We start from the raw sequence: 14,479 nt of genomic DNA, 5'->3' as shown, positions 1-14,479 counted from the left end.
CTCATGGTGGGCTCCGTCGATCCAAAAGTACTGGTGAAATGTCTTCACAAGATAGGGAAGAAGGTGGATCTTCAAGGCGGCAAGAGTCACTACATCCCCGACACAATGACCATCTAGACAACCTCTAGTCATTAGACTTACGCTAAATTAGATTTAGCTTTATTTTTAGTTAGATTTACGTTTATTTAGATTTACGCTTATTTACGTTAGATCGAGTCCACGCAAGAATTACTTACGGTTTAGGGTTTAGAGTTAGACGAACAGTGAAAAGATCTACTGTGAAAAGATGTTAAGATGAAGTGAAGTGCTACAGCTAGAGAAGAGGCAAAGGGGTTTTGTCCACTACATGCAGTATCATGTAGACGTGGGTGTGTAGATTTCTTGTACCCACAAATATAGGTATTGACCAATAAAGACGAGATTATAACCCGGTGGTTCTGATCTCCGTGCACCTCTAGACCGAGGTGTGCGGGGATTGGACATGACTAGAGAATGTGAGGTAGAGAGAGAGAGAGAGAGAGAGAGAGAGAGAGAGAGAGAGAGAGAGAGAGAGAGAGAGAGAGAGAGAGAGAGAGAGAGATAAGACGAAGAATGCCAATACAATATTCAATTTGTTGTCCAGGTTATAAGTTTTTTATCCTCATTATGAGTAGCGACGAGGATGTGGGACCGTCCAACCAAAACACCTATCTCTCAACGAGGGTCTTATGTCCTTGTAATCAATGCAAGCATGCTGTGCGACGGACAAGACGTGTTTCTTTGCAGCACGTTCGCGAATTTGGCGAGTTCGATCCATCTATTATAGATCGAGTTGTTGCCAATTATAACTCGTCAGACTCTGACGCTGGCCAACAAGCAGCAATCTTGCAACCCAATAGACGTGTTCGCAGGCGCTTTGGTCAAGCAGCATATGTGAGGCCACAAGATGTAGCCTCTGACAGCTCGGGGGATGATCATGCAGAGCACATTCCCAACGAGGCAATGTTTGAGCCCGAGATTGATGAAATGATCGAGACGATCATGGATTCAGAAAGGCTTATCTATGATGATATGAAAAGTGAAGCCGATACGCCATTGTATAATGGAGCACGTATGTCTAGATTGAAAGCACTCCTGGTTCTTCTCAACATGCAGGCAAAGTTTGGATGGAGTGACACTAGCGCCACAGCGCTTTTCAGGTGATCTATTACAATTAGGTTACTTTAATAGAACTCTAAATGTATAACGATCTGATAGATTTTTACACGACTGTATAATATTTTTATGTTGTGTAGATTGCTGAAAGAGCACATACTACCAGCTGACAATGTGATGCCAGATTCCCGAGATGAAGCAAGAAAGATTTTGCGAAACTTGGGGATGGATTACAATTCTATCCACGCTTGTCCTAATGACTGCATTCTTTTCAGAGGGGAATACATAGACATGGAGAAGTGTCCGAAATGTGATTCCGAAAGATATCGAGTAGATCTCCACGGGACAAAAATTCCACAAAAGGTTTTGCGACATTTCCCTCTGCTTCCTCGCATCAAGCATTTCTTCGAATGTAAGTCCATGGCCGCCCTAGCATCATGGCATGAGGAGAATAAATCTTCGGATGGTGTGCTACGAATTCCTGCAGATTGTGTAGCGTGGAAACATATAGATGGAACATGGTCGGATTTTGCCAGGGAAGCTCGAAATTTGTGCTTAGGCCTGGCTATGGATGGCATAAATCCATTTGGTCAAAGATCAACATCTTACAGTGTATGGCCCGTTGTCATCGTCAACTACAACATTCCCCCATGGTTGACTACGAAGAAGGGGCACCTATGGCTAAGCTTGATTGTGCCAGGGCGATATAAAGTGGGGAATATGGATGTGTATCTTAGTCCACTATTGGAAGAGCTACAACAATTGTGGATTGGCATAGAGGTGGTGGATATGAGCCGACACACAGGACGACGGAATGCTTTGATCAGAGGCATTCTAATGTGGACTATGCATGACTATCCCGGGCTAACAGAATGCTCAGGTGATCTATTGACACTCCTCACTCAGACACTGTAAATCTTGTTTTTTCCCATAGTTGATCTATTATCATGTGTATACATGCAGGGCTTCAAACAAGCGGATACAGAGCATGTGTCACATGTGGACCTAGACTGAATGCACGTAGGGCACCCTCTCTGAAGAAGCAAATCTACGAAGGTCATCAAGCGTATCTTTCAGAGAATCATGTGTTACGCGACGGCTTTTTGGGAAGAGAGCCACCAAGGATGTCTGCACAAGCATGGTTAGAGCAGAAGGAGATGTGCGATGACGGATTGCCTCCAAGGATGAAGAGACTATCTCTATGGTACGAGTTACCATACTGGCCCCGACTCATGATCAATCACTTGCTCGATCCAATGCACATATTCGAGAATGTGGCTAATCTACTATGGGACCATTTGACCGGCAAGAAACATACTTTGGGAGCCAGAGTTGACCTTAGAAATGTGGATCGTATGGATCAATATTGGCCGCAAATAGCGTCTGATGGATCGATAAAAATCCCTAAAGCACCATGGATTTTCACAGGAGCCCAAGAACGCAAAGTAAAAGAGACCATTCGATCTTTGCGGACCCCCACTGGCGTAATGCACTCGCTCCGAACGTGTTTTACTAAAGAAGGAAAGCTTACCGGTTTGAAGTCACACGATTGGCATAAAATGTGTCAGGTACGTTCATAGTGGACTTTAATATCATTGCATAAAATGTGGACTTTAATATCATTGCTGCACATACTTTACAGTTTATTTTACCGGTTGCCATTGAGGGATGTTTGTCTCTCGACATCCGTAACACAATCTACAAACTTGCAAAGCTGGTGCAATGGATCTCACAAAAGGAGATCAACGTAGACTCCATACCATTCGCCAAACTAAATGCTGCGGAGCTTGTGTGCATGTTTGAGAAACATTTTCCAACTACAATGCTAACCATTCAGGTGCATCTTCTTGTTCACATAGTTGATGAGGTGGAAATAGCTGGCACAGTTCATTCCAGATGGATGTTCTTCTTAGAGCGTTTCATGAAAACGCTTAAGGGATATGTGCGTCAAAAGGCACGTCCGGAGGGTAGCATGGCAGAAGGTTGGTTGGTATCAGAGTCCCTAGTGTACATTGGAGAGTGGCTAGACGGATTTGATAAATCCCGGGACACGCTATGGCGAACCATAGATGATGAGCGCATATCTGGGATTGTCATGTGCAATCTCGGTGTTGAGAAGAAGATGACGGAAGATCTAGAGGCTAAAATCAACCGATTTTGCATGCTTCACAATCCAGTGATGCAAAAGTGGATTTCACAATATGAGGATGCAAATCAAGAGCGACAAAGGGCACGAATCGAGTGGAGACGGGGAAGACGACCACCGATGCACTATCCAACGGTTCTGGAGAGCCTACCAACCTTCATGAGCTTAAGATGGTTGCACAACCAATTGAAAAGCGCACAACAATGCGGTGACGAAGTGACTGAAGAAGAGTGGGAGTACTCTCGGGGTTGCGCGACCAAGGTAAGTTTGCAATGTACGACTAGCAAGTAGCTTTATTTATAAACGTTTGAACGGCCACTCATAATCTTTGTTCGTTGTAGTATAAGTCATACACAGCAGCATGGTGTAAAGGTCGACATTTTAGGGTGGAACGAATCGACAAAAAGCGTTTTACTCAAGATTGTGGAATCATGGCAAAATTTGAACAGTTTAGTCGATGACGTTCCTCTGATGCAGATCCTGTGGTGGCGGAACTCACTTACTTCCGCACGCTGCAAGAGATTTTGAGGATCGATTACAGAGGATTTTTTGTCGACTTGTTCGACGTGCAATGGTTCAAGATAATCATGGAGGGTCGCAACGCTACTGTGCGTAGAGGAGAGTCTGGTTTTCTTGAGGTGGATTCTACTAAGAAATGGACTGAGCTAAGAGACACTTTCGTACTACCCAAGCATTGTGAACAAGTAAGTATGTAAATAGTTAACATCCCCCTTTTACAAGTTATGTGCTTGAAAGCTCTCATGTAAGTTATGTGGCTCTGGCAGGTAATATTTCATCCTACAAAGTCTACATCAAACTGGTGGTACGTCATAGAGGTAGCCCTCGTAGTGCAAGGACGTATGAAGGCTACCATGTGCCAATCACAACGACATTATTGGAGGAGATCAGAGAAGATGCTCAATCAGAAGCCGCTGCGGTGGTGCCAGACGAGCATCAAGATGCTACTACTCTATATGGGGTGCATGCAGAGGAGCTACAAAATGAAACAGAGGATATGTGTTTAAACGGAGAGCTCTATATAGATATAGGAAGTTATGCTGAGTTATGCGAGGATGAGAGAGAGATCTCTTAAAGCCAGAAATATTGTATTTGAACAATTTTGCTCCGTGTTGTAAAAGCTCTGGCTCTCTAAGTACCTTCCATGGTGTATAACGCTCTTTTCTACTCGCACTTACATCTTTTGATTGAAAATTCTGAGTTTTCGACTTGCCTCTTCTATCACTCAATTCATTGCGTCATTGTATTTATATGCATCATTACGTCATTGTATTTTATGGTCTTTGCGTCATTGTCTACTCTATTTATTCAATATTAAGTTTAAATATTTGTGTGTTTAATGCAGGTATGGATGATGAGGAGTTTCTTTCTTCTTTGTCACCGCAGCAGAGACAGTGGTACGTGGAGCGTCATCGCTCTGGCGCATCATCGCGCGTTCCTACTCCATCCGCATCTGCCTCTCTTTCGGAGCATTCGGCGCGCTCCGAAGCTTCGGCATCGACGAGACGAGCTTCACACTCGTCTAGACACTGGCGCTCTAGTGGTGCCGGTGGCGGTTGTTGTGGGGATTCCGCCACCGATGCCTCCACACCGCCTCGTGTTCGACGAGGCTCTTTACCCTCCCCTTCTTTGCCCGCCCCCACACCAGCCACAGCATCGCCATCTACGCCAGGTTTTGCACGGCTGACTGTTCCTAGAAGCTACACACCTCTACCTACTCCGCCAGGAGCCACCCCACTCGACACTCCTCGCTTCGGGGCCCAGACGCCGGTGGAGACACTGACGTCCGTACCCCCATCGACACGCCGCTAGAGACCCCTGCCGGTACACCCAGGTTCATGCGTCACCGGCCAGAGGGCTTGTCTTACTTCGTCGACATCAGCGGCGGCATCATCATGGATGATGACGGCAAGAAGGTGATCTCGCGCATGCGTGGTCTTTGCTCTCAGCTGTTTAGACACTACATACTAAACAAATGGAGTGAAGTACCAAGTGATTTAAAAAACAGAGTCATCAGCATACTTTATGATGAGTTTCCCGTTCCAACACGGGATCAGCGCTTCAATGAAGACCTGATGAAGATTCGAATGCGCGAATACTGCAAACACAAGCGTTCCGAAGTGCAAAAAGCAATCAAGAATGGGTGAAACAGGCCAGATTGGCTGGCCAAAGAAGATTGGAAGAATGCGAAGAAAGCAGCGCGCGAGAATCCCAACAAGTGGAAGCAACAAAAGGATGCAGCCAGAGCGCGAGTAGAGGCAGGGAGCTCGCACCACTTGGGGAGCGGTGGATGGGTATCATTTGAGGCCGATTTTGTAAGTGTTTTCACGTTGCTCTTTATGTTCGATAGTTTAGGGTTTATGAGTTTTTTAGTTCTAACATAATGAAATCTTTGTATGTTTTGACAATGGTCGATGACAGAATGTGATCCCACACCGTACGAGCGCGAGTACGCAGGCAGGAAGGGCTTAAACGCCCTGATGGACATTCTCAGTTCTCGCGGCGGCATGGTTAGTATTAGGGTTTACTCTTTTTTATTTTTTGTATTGTTTTATAAATGTCGTTATATGTTTATACTTACTGAAAGCTGTCTTATTGTCTTTTTTTGCAGAATCCGACAGATACGCCGCTTGGACGCGATGAGACGTCTGACTAGACGACGTCAGTTTAGCCGTAGCTAGATAGCATTAGTTTAGGGTTTCTCATAGCTTATGTATCATGAGACGGATTTTATACGTCTTTTTGAACCATGTATATTATTACATTTGTCACCGCAGTTCCTTTTGCCAATCAATTCTTTATGTCTATGATGTTGTACAATTGTCATTATTAAATTTGCCAATCAATTCATTTTGCCTATGATGTGTACAATTGTCAATTTTGCAAACAATGCGTCTTGTGGGTGCTATTTTGGGTCTATTATCTACCCTTGCACTTTTTTTAAAAAGTGAATCAAGTACAATATGGTTGATGGGTGGCAGGGCATTGAACCATATGGGTGGCAGGGCATTCAATGCCCTGCCACCAAAAAAAATTCTCTCGGGCGTCGCTATAAGCGTCGCTATTTATGGCTCTGTAGCGTTGCTATGAGCGTCGCTATAGTCTTCTGTGTAAACGTCGCTATATGCGTCGCTATAGGCGTCGCTATATGTGTCGCTATACGCGTTGCTATATAGCGACGCTCATAGCGACGCATATAGCGACGCCTATAGCGACGCATATAGCGACGCCTATAGCGACGCTCGTAGCGACGGTTTTAGCGACGCCGGGGGTTATAAAAACCCAGTGTATTTCCGTCGCTAACAGCGTCACAAGAGCACACAACCTCTTGTAGTGCATATCATTTTTTCGAGCAAAAGTAAAGACAATTGTAACACAAAATTCCTTTTTGTATATAAGCCTAGGTACCATAATGTCAATTGTAGGAAGTCCAACAAAATGGTCAATCCATAGAAGGTGAATACCTGTAAAGCTCTACTTATGTTAGTGCAACCTAATGCACAGACTCATGAGCTAAAGAATCCAACTCAAGGACACAAAAATACACAAAGTACATGTGTTTTCAAGGTACTTGCTATCTCTTTTTTGGAAATCCTCACAAGTACATCAAGGGAATTCTGCAATGGTCATAGCATAAGTCACCCCTTTTTAAACCGAGCCAGGAGTGCTAACATGAAAAACATGCGATGCATTAGGTACCAATATAAACTATTTCATTAGTTGGGCTTGCATGTTTCTACCCAATGATATCATCTCATTCAAGTATTTGGTTAATATTGCATTCCATCTAGCATGCTTTCCATCTTTGAATTTAGCATGGAAAGTACTAGGATGTGTTCCAATTTTCCCACTTGTCCAGTTGTTCTATTGTGTTGCCGCATTGTCACCTTGCAGCACAAATCCATTGTCACTGTGTCGAGATTGTCTAAGGCACCTTCTTTTCCAGGCATAGACTTGAAGCGGCAAAAGTATTTGCTTGCTTTGTGGTACATTGTATATTGGTGTAGTGATAGTAAAACATTGTCTATAAAATATGGCAGGTTTCTTCAAGAGTTTCATCGAGGTCAATAAAGATTGACCCAATTTTTGTATACTCTTTTCCCGTATCTATCTCTATTCATCTCTGGACTTAGTACTTGCATTTCAAGAATTGCTAATTGAGCTACATCAATAGGTTTTCTATTTGGTGCACATAATGATTGAATGCTCATAAATCTGGTTTCCATGTCTACCATTCTTGTCCTATGGATGATTGCATATTTTGATGTGCATGTAATCATTTGTAATAGAGTATTTTATGCTCATCTTGAAATGAGGAATTTATACAATTAACAGTGTGCTTAACCATGCGTTGCTCCCAATGAAAAACACACGATCTCTCTTTCTCAGGCATCTTTTTTTTGGCTCCACCAAAGTAGATTGGTCAAAAATTGGGGCCATAAAGGTTTCAAGTGCATAAGTGAATTTTCTCCCCAAACAAGTTATCTTCCTCAACTTTATTCAAATTCACCTCGCTGCCTACGCACATGTGCCAGACTACGAGTGGAGGGACACATGCCCTTTATAGTTTTAAAAGTTAAGGTGTCCGCCGCGATGGAGGGTGTAGATCACCTCCACTTACATGTATACAAGCAGGACAATATTTAACCACAACCCCCTCTATGACCACCTTGGATGCCTCTTGCCTCCATACTCCTGCAACCACTGACACCTCCACGCTTAATTGTCACCCTACTCATCGGATCTCAATACAATAGCTATCCGAAGTTAACGAAAATTCACAAGTGCTCTCTCTCTCTCTCTCTCTCTCTCTCTCTCTCTCTCTCTCTCTCTCTCTCCTTTTTTTTTTGCCAAAACAATTATTATTGCAATAATCAGTAACACAAAGAGAGAAGCACCCGAATAGGTATATGGAAATAACTATTCTTTAAAGTAAGGCTTCAAGATTATCTGGAGACAACCTAAACCACAAACAAGAACTACAAACCTTCCACAATGAGCCTACACCTGAAGCCTTTTTCCACGTACACTCATGCAAATTGATCGAGTTGCTCTTCCTCTATAAAAATATACTTTGTTACACTTTGGTATTTAAATAATCAGCATCAAAATGATGCACACATACATAACCATCTTAGGCTCCACTTCAGAAACCTTTGCCATCGAGATTAATCAAAGCGAGAGCATTGATTGGACCAAAATGCCTTTCTCTCTCTCTCTCTCTCTCTCTCTCACACACACACACACACACACACACACACACACACACACACACACACACAGACACACACACACACACACACACACACACACACACACACACACACACACACACACACACACACACACACACACACACACACACACACACACACACACACAATCCAATGAGCACTTGCAAAAAAAGCAAGGGTAGGTATGTGTACCAAAATTTGAAAGTCGATAAATAATCTTGCCTAGGAGCTGAGCATTAAGGGATTTACGGTACGAAGTATGGTGTCGAGCACTCCCCACCCTAGTGATCTCCAAAATTAAAATCTAGGACATGCTTGTGCTTCTTGGGCTAGACTTCTACTAGACCGATTGTACCACATATGACTCTCTTTATAAGATGCCCTACTGCTAAAGCCGACATAATCAGTGACAATTCTCGTGCCAAAACGGCCCCATCAACTATCCTTGCAAGCTTTTGTGCGTTAGCACCCGTTAACTCAGCATTTTCACCTTTTACTCCTAGAAGGTTTAAACATGCATCTTGCGATGGAAGCCGTGTACCACCTCTTATCGCTCCAACCTCCAAAGATGGCATAGTGATGGAAACATGTAGGTCAGGCCCGGCTTTTGTGGGCTCCATCATTATAATACACTACGTGCTCTCAACATTTTGAGCAAGGTCTTGACCTATTGCGATGAAACGAAGTACTACTAAGAATGTTTGCAACGTGGGTGTTAAAACCTCCAAGTGCATCGTATCTCTCTTTCTCTCTAAGATCATCCTCGGTGACCTTACATTGAATGGATTTCTCAGCCAGGCCGCTGTACCTTTACAACACCTCACCGAGACATTACCCTAAAGTATCCCGCGCCGACGCGGGAGTAGTTAGAGAAATGTCCAACTTGTTGTACAGATGTAAGGCAATAAAATTTTAAGCATGGGGTGTGTGCGCCTACATGGTCGGCGGACTCACTTTGGAGTCATGCCAGGTTCTGTCGATAAGCTGAAATCGCTTCGCAGACTTGTTCAGATTACATGCTTGGCCGCTGCCGATTAGGATTAAGGAGGGAAATGGAGTTCACAAAACCGAGGCATGCAGTAACAGAGGCAGGAGACAGGTTTTCGGCTGAGCCACCCTAGGATATAGGTGCATGCAGAGATGGCTTGCACTACAGTTGGGCAAGTATAGCGTAATCAGGAGTGGGGCATTAGACTTTTCGGGAGAGGATATGGCCGAGAGTCTCACTTAACTGACTCCTTCCGCGTGGACGCGATATGATTTAGGGTCGTGCCCCGGATTGAGAGGAGAAGCAAAGGTGTGCATGCAGCCCCTCCAGAAACTACAAAATCAAGTGCAGGGCTTTGTAGGAAAGTACCGAGGATCATGCCATAACTCCTTACGCATCAACGCGGGATGATTTAGGGCTGATACGAGAAGCAAAGGTGTCCCTCCAACAACTGCAAAATCAAGTGTAGACTTTGTAGGAAAGTACCTAGGATTGAGAAGAGCAACAGTGTAGGGTTCTAAGCACATGAAAGCACGCTCCTTTGGGACTTTTTAGGCTAATACCTTCAGGGCCGAACAACAGGATATGGTTTAGGAGTGTGCTTGGAATAGAGAAGAGCAAGCTCCTTTGGGACACTTTTCTAATACCTTCCATGCCAATGCGGTATGGTTTAGGAGTGTTCTTTGAGTCCCTCAATTGCCTACCATGGTTCTGAAGGATCACATTTTTTTTGCGCACATAGTAATGTTTTGTTGCCTACTACTAGGGCACCATGCGGGTGCTCATGCAAAGCATGACTAAAGCCATGCAGAAAAGGATGGATGCAGGGTTGAAGATGGGTTTGGGAAGCATGGGTTCCTTACACATAAGTTAGGAATTTAGAAGCCAAATAACGTGGGAGTGGCTGCTTGCATTGAGGAGGGGCCATGACGGATCTACACAAAAGTGACCAAGACCTAGCTGAACTAAGAGTGTGTTTTTTGCTGTTGCAGCATGTGGGGGAGTGCAACAATGTGCAAAGTCTATCTCTCACTCTCTTTCTTTTGTCGATTTCCGCCATTGCTAGATGCAGCAGTAGGGGCCCTTGAGTTCGTACTCAAAGGGCCATTACCCTAAAAGTGGCCAGACAGTTAGACAATTGTTCCCACTCATGCACTTTGTGGCAAGTCTTCAATGCTTGGCAAGGCCTTCAAGCCCTATACTATCCCACCAACCGGCAGTTGGGGCCCTTGAGCTCATACTCAAAGGGCCACTACCCTAAAAGTGGCCAGGAAATTAGGCAGCTGTTCCCACTCATGCACTTTGTGGCAAGTCTCCAATGCTTGTCAACGCCATCCAGCCCTACACCTGTACTGGTTGAGACCCATATCCCACTATCCAGTAAAAAGACAAAAATAAAAATAAAAATCTAGCAACGTTGTAAATTTTGAGGCCTGACTCAACAATATTCAAAGCATGTCTTTGTAAACACGATGTTTCGACAGTGCGGCCATAGGGATGATGATACAAAGAGGGCTTAGGAAAGGAAAAAAGCAGCACATTGTGATCACTAAATCAATTTGCAACATTCAATAAATTAAGAGAATTAAATTAGGTAATTCCATTAGTTATCGATCTCATCGATCCCGGAGCAAGGCTTTTTTGACTAGATTTTCATACAATACTAGGGCCACATCTTCTAATAAAACTATGGTGGCGGATACAATTCCACATTAGATGGCAAGCAAGGTTACCTAGAAATATGGCAAGTTAAATACTGCAAGCATCGGAAATGTTCGGAAAAGGGTCTTCTGAATTCGAGAAACTCCTACAAGTGCAAGGCATCATGCAGAGCAGACTACCAAACAAGGACCATAAGATTGACAAATTTTACAATTATGTGACTTTTTTTACTTCATATATGAGTGAATATTGCAAGAAGCCTCCAAAAGGTTTCCAAAGTAAATTTTGGTTGCAAAGACAAGGCATGTTGCTAAAATGGAAAATAGGGCAAAGAAGTTTGGCACAATTGACTCTTTGTTGGCTAGATATAGCTTTCTCTGTCATGCCTATGCTTGACAATGGAGGAAAACATGATCGGCCTATCCATATATTTGTTCCAATTCACGAATCCGAAAAGGGTCTCTCTTTCTTCATCTCCAAGTTTTGGGGTTTGAAGATTTACTAGGACATGTTTCCTAGGCAAAGTGTTTTTGCACTTGAGCCGATCAATTGTCATCATTCACATTCTGATGCCAAGGGTGGAGATTACAGAAAATTAGCAAGTACACTAAATTTTTGCTTTGGTCAAGTAGAGTTTGACATTAGGTGAAGTTTGATAGCTACATTTCCAAGCCTTGCCAGGCGGTGGCTAAAAGGATGGTGCAAAATCCATGGTACAATGTTCAAACCTATGTCAAACCATGTGTGTAAAAGACATGCCTTCATCAATGACGAGTGTGATTTATACTAAAGTATCATATTTTGTCCTTGATGAGACCAAATGTGGGAATTACTTTATTGTTAAAAAATGATGTTAGTTAGTGTTCACTAGAGTGTTACTCTTGACTTGGAAATGGTAGCAAATGAATCCTTCTTCTATGGTCGCTCTCTCTCTCTCTCTCTCTCTCTCTCTCTCTCTCTCTCTCTCTCTCTCTCTCTCTCTCGTGAATTTCGCTCGGTTTTTGTGTTCGCTCGGTGCTTGGTAAGACTCCCTAGCAAAGACTACAAATGAGGCCTCCTGTATAGCTTCCACAATACAAGAATGGTGGGTGCAAAATGTAACAGGGGATAATAAAAGGCTTTAGAGATATGGTTTAATTGGTGGGAACAACGTATTGCTCATTGGAGAAGCTCTGAGACAATGGTATATCAACGATATTTTTGGTTCTTATTAAATACATGAAAATAGAGATTTACATGTTTATGGTTTTACACGTTTGTATTTATAGGTTGGTAAGAGTCCATGGGAGAAAGCTCGATTATCGAGCATAAACTTGTCAGAGAGCATCCATGCTAGTTGGCTTGCAGGTGAAGGTGGTAAACGTAAAATATCACTTTATGATGCATGTGTCAGCAGTGACTTTTTGAATGCATATATTCAATGCACCAAAAGATTGGGATACACCACAGGCAGATACATCGGAAGTGGTCCTTCCATAGAAGCAATGATGGCCAGCTCCAAACGCAGAGAATCTCCAAATCCAACTCACTTTGCGAGTACCTTAAAAGGCTTGGTTGCTGGTAGTCCTTTGTATGAGGAGCCTATGATGGAAGGTGCCAAAGAGACCATATAATGGAGGACGAAAAATAGTGTAGTCGGTACAAGCTCACACATAAACCTGGATATGTAATGGAAGCAAGACAACGAAAAACCAGAGGGAGACCACGGAGTATACATTTTGATAGAGAGGATAATGAAGAAGTATATGTTGTCACTGTCAGTGAAGCACGAGAGAGCATTCCAGTGCAGCCTGGGGAGAACTCAACAAGGTGTATTCAAGAGGTCAAAGTTGCCCACAAAGAGTGGGCTTTACAACGAATGCTAGCCAATTGCATGAGGAAATGTTTCAGAATGGCAGGGAAGAAAAGTTGTGGTAACAAATTACAGAGCCGTCAAGTGGGAATGGTTGCTCCCTGTTTTTGGTATGAGAGAACTTTTAAAGACAAGACAGTCCCACAGCGGATATGGTTTTGCAATTTGAAGCTGGCCACACACAAAAGTACAGACGCAAGTTAAATTCTCACCAGACATTTCTACTTTCTGGCAAGTGGATATTGGAACAAACTTATCAAAGGAAGAGACTGACAATTTGGTACAAAGTGGATTTCAATTTGCAAATTTTTCAACACCACTATGATGCATGAACAACACAAATGCTTCCCTTACACAAGGAAGCTCCAGTAGTAGCAGGAAGCGCAAGTGGAGACATGGTATTTCCAAAGAATCACAAAAGAGATTGGAGTCAGCAGTATGGTTCCAACGTTTTGGGACGAGAAACTAGAAAGCGACCAACACATAGTTTTTCGGGTATTGACAGAGAGTTGTTATGATGTACACATTAAGGTAGAGCCTAGTTGCACCTGTCTAGATTTTTAGAAGAGAGAATCTTCACATAAAGCATTTTTGGCATGTAAGCACATGTACTATGCGTATGTGCATATTCTAGGGCTTCTACCAAAAGAGAACATGGTCATTCATCAGCGTGCACTAACTCCCACAGACCTAGAATTTGTATTAGGAAAAACATGCAAGATAAAGTCTGTGGTGTAGTGAACCTAAATCTTGGAGAATGTCATGTACAGGTATGCAGTGAGGGAGACTTCTCTATGTATTCGATGTGGAGTGGCTTTTGTAGACCAATGAGACTTTATTTGAATTCCTTTTTGAAAGAGAAGCATGCTTGGTGGTATCTATCTAGACAATTGTACAAGCTCAAAAATATGGCTTTTGGAAACTTGGACATGTTTTGGTGTGTATTGTTGAAAGAGACTCAAAATCTTTAACCAATTGCTGCAAGATGATAGATGTTTTTTGTTGTGTATAATATTCTGATCTCTGTGTTTAGAGTTAATTTTTTGTGTCTTTAGAAAAGGCTCTGAATCTAAAATCAAGAAGCTCGCAAAACTAGTTTCGATTGCAAAAGCTCGAAATTGGAAGCTTGCAAATAAACCACACTCATGAAATAGGAAAATCAAAATTTTCATCTCCTGGTTTAGCCAATATACATCCAATGGAAAAATTGGAAGCATCAACATGTATATGGAATATCTTATTCCAATCTAGTGCTTTCAATATTGGGGCTGAAGTGAGAGCTTGCTTAAGCTTCATGAAGGATTCTTCACATTCATCAGTCCATATAAAGAGTGTAATCAGGCTATACATGGCCCTTTGCGATTATAACATACATGTAAATGAATTGTCTGTAATATCCACAATGTCCCATGAAAGATGTATTGAAAATGAAATTGCTTGATTGA

Source organism: Adiantum capillus-veneris, chromosome 12, assembly GCF_014529385.1.
Source record: "Adiantum capillus-veneris isolate H3 chromosome 12, ASM1452938v2, whole genome shotgun sequence".
Classification (NCBI taxonomy): Eukaryota; Viridiplantae; Streptophyta; class Polypodiopsida; order Polypodiales; family Pteridaceae; genus Adiantum; species Adiantum capillus-veneris.
Note: the sequence above shows the minus strand (reverse complement) of the source record.